We start from the raw sequence: 6,000 nt of genomic DNA on the forward strand, positions 1-6,000 counted from the left end.
GACATCTTCTTCAATTGTGGTCCTAGTCTGGATGTTGTTCTTGATAAGGAGACGGGACCTAGTTGCTTGTGGGGAATGTTATCAGACCACACGTTATATGGTAGGTGATGGTTGATATGGGTAATACGAAGAGTAGCCGAGACCCATCTACCACTATTATCCTGGGCCCTTAGGTTGATTAGACGACATGTTATGCACACGCCTCTTGCTATATATGTAGGAGGTATGGGTCACAACTTGATGCATTTAGTTTAGGGTTGAGAGCCCTATTTTTTCCCTTGGAATGGAGCGTATTTTCCTATATCTGCCTTCTTCCAAGGAGGAATCTATATGAGCTGGTTTGCTTGATTTCTTTAGGCTAGGAGGGCCAGTTGTTTTAAGGTTTTAATGATCTATTTCTTAGGCTAGGAGAGCTAGCTAGTTTGTTGTGAAATGTGCAATTTCTTTAGGCCAAGAGGGCCCTATATCTATTTGGTGCGAATACAGTTAATGGGTTTTTGTTGTAGTGATTGCATCATACATGTTGACAAGTCCCTGGAGGGAGCCTTTGCTGCGAAGGAGCTTCTTGTGGCCATTCCAGGTGGTTTCATCCCCTTTCCAAGTCTTTTCCCTTAAGTAATTAATGATATATGTGCCTATAAGGGTTACTTTCTTTTGCTTGTTGGGGACCAGCACTCGAGGCATGAAGCCCCAGCTTTAGGCTCTGTATGTCCGGGGGAGGCCTGAGTAGTCATTGCCTTTTGTAAAGGCATTATTAGGCATTGAAAGACCTATTGTAGAAGACAATTCTAGTGACCCTGTTCTGCTGACGTACTAGGCAACCATTCTAGGAGTTCCTACTAGTTGTGAGGCAGTTAGAGAAGCCTATTGAAATAATGATGTAAAGAGGCAAAACCCTAAATATATTAAAGACAATATATGAATATATGGTGGTGTGTAAAAAGGGGTTCTAACCCCTATAAAAATAGAAAAGGAAAGAAAGAAAAATCCTTGAGCTGTTGTTTATCGCCTTGTGAAGGCTTGGTAGGTTCCTGGGGATGAGATAAGATCCGAGGCCGATGCCTTGTCTTCCGAGGGGTGGCATCTAGCTTAAAAAACAAAGAATACAAGGTCGGAGAAAAAATAAAAGTGAGCGCTAGAAAAGGATTCAGTGTCGCCTTGCGAGGGCTTGGTACATTCTTGGGTACCGAGATAGGAGTTGAGGTCGATGCCCTATTCTCCGTGGGTCACTACGCTCACCTCCCTCCTTTTTACACGCTCGAATATGAAAAAAAAGAGGCTAAAGAGTAATGTGCTAAAAGATAATATTTGTTGATCAGGATATAGGAGTTCTCACCTAGAGCTCCTTGTTGAGTTGTCATTAGTTAGGTAGGTAGTTCAAACCACCACTTAGGATGACCTCTTTGCTGGTTCTTTTTAGCTTGGCTGTGTTGCAATAGTTGGTTAGTGACTAGCGTTGGGCTTTCTGTTAGAATATGCTAGACCTACTCCTCATGGAATCATGCCTTTGTTTTGACAAGGGGTAGGGTGAGAGCTAAGATGTGTTTTGTTGTGTATCTATTCTATATCAGCTTGATGCTCTTTATGGTTGTGTTTATGTGTAGATCTATTCGTGGGATTTGACAGGCTGAGTCGCCCTATCCCGTGGTCACCAATGACGGATGATTTTTTATTTCAATAAATGCTTAAAAATAGAAAAAATTCTCAAATTTTGGGGGAAAAATAGAATTTGTCGAAGGCGACACTTACAATCAGTACGATTTTAAGCGGCAATGCTCGAAAATGCTTAAAAGACCCACTAGACGACAGTTGGTGAATTTTCATAAATTTTTAGCATGTCAGACGAGACCCTGGGAGATGCACGGCAATGGAGGACTTCAAGATGGATGCCCAAGATTTTTTAGACTTAAAATCGGGTACCGGACGATGCAATGGGGATGCCCAGGAGGCCAAACCAAAAAGGCCAAGTGTGAATAGGACTTAAGAATTCCAAAGGCATGCCTCTTGGGAGCTCCCTTTGGGGAGACCCAAAAAATTAAAAAACGTGGAGAGGGGGGGGAGGCACTATTTTTTTCGAGCACATTCTGAGAGAGGGTGCCATCATCCATGATGAAGAGGAGGGGCTATGGGGGCTGTAAACAACCCCTAACTGATCTTAGGCCTGATCTACATTCAATATACGCTTCGAATCGCCGGTCTCCGCTCCTTCATTGGCTGTCTCATCGTGGAGATTGAAAATCAGTCTTTCTCTCTCCTCCCTCTCTCTCTTGCATAGAGGCACTTCATGTGGCAAGAATCAAGATAAGAATTGGGTGATGGATGCTTGTCCGAGAGGCACTAGATTGTTCCGAGGAGGCTAAAGGCTGAAGATCTATGCTGAAATCTATGGTTGGTGGGTCGATACACACTCCCAATTAAATATTTAAAAAAATCGAAACACATAAAAATGCAATATGCTCTATTTTATGAAAGAAATTTTCTTGTTTTTTATCGTTTATGGCCTAAATGGTGTGCGCATGGGTTGAAATTTTGTTGGAATGTTCCTTGCATTATTTTTTAGGGCTAAAATCATTGTTATGTAGAACCTGTACTGATTTACAACAATTATAAATTTTCAAAACCCGAAACAACACTAATTTTGATAGAACTTGATAGTTTTTTTTATTTTGAGTAGAAAAAATGAGTGGACATGGGATCAAATAAGGAAAAATACCGAGTTTTGATTCCAATGATCAGTCATTAAGAAAACCGGAACATATCTATTTTCTATTAAAAATAAATAAGAAAAATAAAGCAAAATAGGAAAAAATGGGTTTCTTGCGTTAAAGAAAAATGAAAAAATAAGATCTATGTATGTAAATGTTTGATGGGGCTGAAGCATGAGGTTAAGCTTCAATTTGGCCCTTTTCCTTTGTGTTAAAGTGCGTATGTATTGCTTTTACATACAAAAAATGACATAAAATTTTCTCTACACCTATGCATCGTAGCAAAATTTAAACGATGAGGGGGAGGATGATGGTATACATTAGTTTAAGCACTAAAATAATAAAAAGTCCGATTGTTCTCTTTATGCATAACATTTAGGATGCGGTTTATTTGAAAATAATGGATCTAGCAGCATGAGGGTTGCCTTGGTGCTAGGTTCCTACAATGCAGCATTGCGTATTAGCGGAAATTCATTAAAAGGGTTGTTTTTGCACACCACATAGGTTGATTTTAAACCCTAATTGTTTGTGTGAAATCATACACCATTGCATGAATCATATACGCATGGTATTTATTCATGGTATGCATAGCACTTGGTTAAATCATAAATGACCCACGCTAGAGAGAGTAAGGCACCCAAGCTGTAGGTCTAGACAGTGGGTCCAAGGGGACAAGTCAGTGAAGACTGGTACATTCTGGAACGATATAATATTGGTACCAAGAGGGGAGTCTATTTTGTATGTGTTAGTGACACATCTTGGGGCCAATCCCCAAGGTGTAGCAGAATCGCAGTGGGGTCATGGCAATCAGCCGCTGAGGGGTGCCTCCTATGTTGTTCTACGTGGTGAATTACACCAAAATGTGTAGGGTATCCCTTTTAGGAGTCTGAGAAGGTTAAGGGTTGATAAGAATACAAAATGTACGTATAATGGCAGGGCAATGTGTCCTATTTATGATCCTAAATGCAAATCCGTGGGGTTGTCTTGTGCATGTCAGAGGTCCAGCTAGTACTATGGCCAGTGCAGGCCCGTTTTAGGTCCCATCATCTCATTATATCTAGTTATAATGTATTACAATAAGCAGTTATGAATGGATTGATGTGAAATTTTCATGTTGAATTATCTTGATTTTATGTACTTTTGATGACACTTGGTGGGTAGTATCATTAGCTATCAATTCATGGTCATTTTGCCTTGGTTTTGATGGTATTTTGGTTGTTTACAGAAGAAAGCAAAAAAATTTGAAATATCTGCACCATTTTGGATTGCAATGTGGCATCTTCTTCTACTAATAGGGCTCTTCAATATCACTAAGCTTGATGTACAAATTATGCCTACTAAAAGATTCAAGTTTGGCATGTATTGGTGCAGAAATCACAGATAAAGCCACTAAGGATGCATGATGAGCAGCCTGAAACTACGACTGATGACGAATGGGATGAGCTTAAGGAGTTATGCAAGTCCACTCTCATCTTGTCTCTCACTGAACATGTGCATTACAATGTGGTTGAGGAAGCACAGAGTGCTTGGTAGCTTTGGGATAAAATTAAGAACTTTTATAACAATAAAAATCCAACAAGTCAGATGTATTGGTTGAAGCAACTTATGTACTTGTGCATGAAGGAGAATATGATGATGTTTACTCATTTGAGCCAATTTCATGCTACTCTTAAGAACTTAACTTTGTAGGGCATTACCTTCAATGATGAGGTTACTCCATTGTTTTTGCTTGGGACTTTGAGTGAGTCATGGGATGTATTCCGCACTGCCTTATGTTCTCTTACTACTATTCTGAACTTGTTTGATGTAGAGAGTGCTCTTCTGTAGGAAGAGATCAACCGTAAGAACTTGGATGCCTCTTGTGTGTCGCATGCTTTAAGTGTTAGAGGCAGAGATGGTGCTGGAAAGAATGATCGTGGGAATGGCCATGGTAGAGACTCATAGAAGTCTAGGTCTAAATTGCATGTTAAGTCGTGCAACAAGTCTTGTGGGAGAAATGCTAATGTGACATGTCATCTTTGTGGCAAGAAGGGTCATATACACCCACAGTGTCATGAGTTGCGCAATGAGAAGCATAAAGAGAAGGGAAAAGACAAAGTATAAAAAAAGTCCTATGATCGTAGCATGGTATCTGCAAAATCTTGTGTGAAAATCAAGGAGATAAATGGCATGTAGATTGAAAACTTCAATGGGGAGTACATACTTGCAGCTTGTTCTTGTGATGCTACATCGTTGATCAAGATTCGCTCTATGTATACGCAGTGTTGTCTTTTGGATTTTCATACTTTATTTCATATTAAACTATGCCGTGAGTGGTTTCACTCCTACCCACTGTCTTTGGTTCAATTTGCTTGGGCGATAATAGGTCACTTGCTATTGTTAGCATTGAGGATGTACGACTGTGGTTCTCTATTGGTATTACTTTTATGTTACAGGATGTACGTCATGTACTTGCGCTTATCAGATGTAAGTCATGTATGCCATGTATGTCAGTACTTTTATGTTATAGGATGTATATCATCTACCTGCGCGCTTACACGTAGTCTTATGTCTGCAGGGTAGCTTGATGATGTTGGATTTCATGTTTCATTTGGAGATTATGCTTGGAAGATCACATGTGGTAGACTTATGCTTGTTAGAGGTGCCAAGGTTGGCAACCTCTATCCTCTTGTAGTTGATGGGTCCTTTGTTGACCATAAAAAAAGCTAAGGCAGTTAGTACAACTGTTCATGTCATAAATAGATCACCTTCTAGTGGTTTGGATTTTCAAGTTGTAGAGGATGTATGGACTGTCTTATGCACATATACATGTCTTTGGATGTGAGGCATTCTGCCGTGTGCCCAAAGACAAGCGTACCAAGCTAGATCCTAAGAGTGTCCAATGCATTTTCCTTGGCTATGGAGATGCATGTGAGATGGGTTACTACCTCTGGGATCTACAAGCGTGGAAAGTCATCCGCATTCATGATGTAGTCTTCCATGAAGATAAGATGCATAGGAATCTTGAGAAGGTGGTAGAGATATGCAGAGTTATGTTCCAGGAGAAGCCACGTGCTCCTGCACAACCAATTGGATACCCTTCACTAGCAGTTGATACACATGGCTACGGTGTTGGACAGGATGCTAGCCATGTAGCAAAGCCTATAGTGAGATGGTCTACTAGATCTAGACATCCACTTGATAGATTTAAGCCCTTGATGCATTATGTCTTGGTTACATATACAAGAGAGCCTCTCACCTATGATAAGACTATGCACAGGGTGACAGTCACTCCTAGGAGAGGGCTATGCAGTCT

This window comes from Lygodium microphyllum, chromosome 7 (assembly GCF_053477565.2).
Source record: "Lygodium microphyllum isolate KBCC chromosome 7, Lygodium_microphyllum_v1.1.10, whole genome shotgun sequence".
NCBI classification, from domain to species: Eukaryota; Viridiplantae; Streptophyta; class Polypodiopsida; order Schizaeales; family Lygodiaceae; genus Lygodium; species Lygodium microphyllum.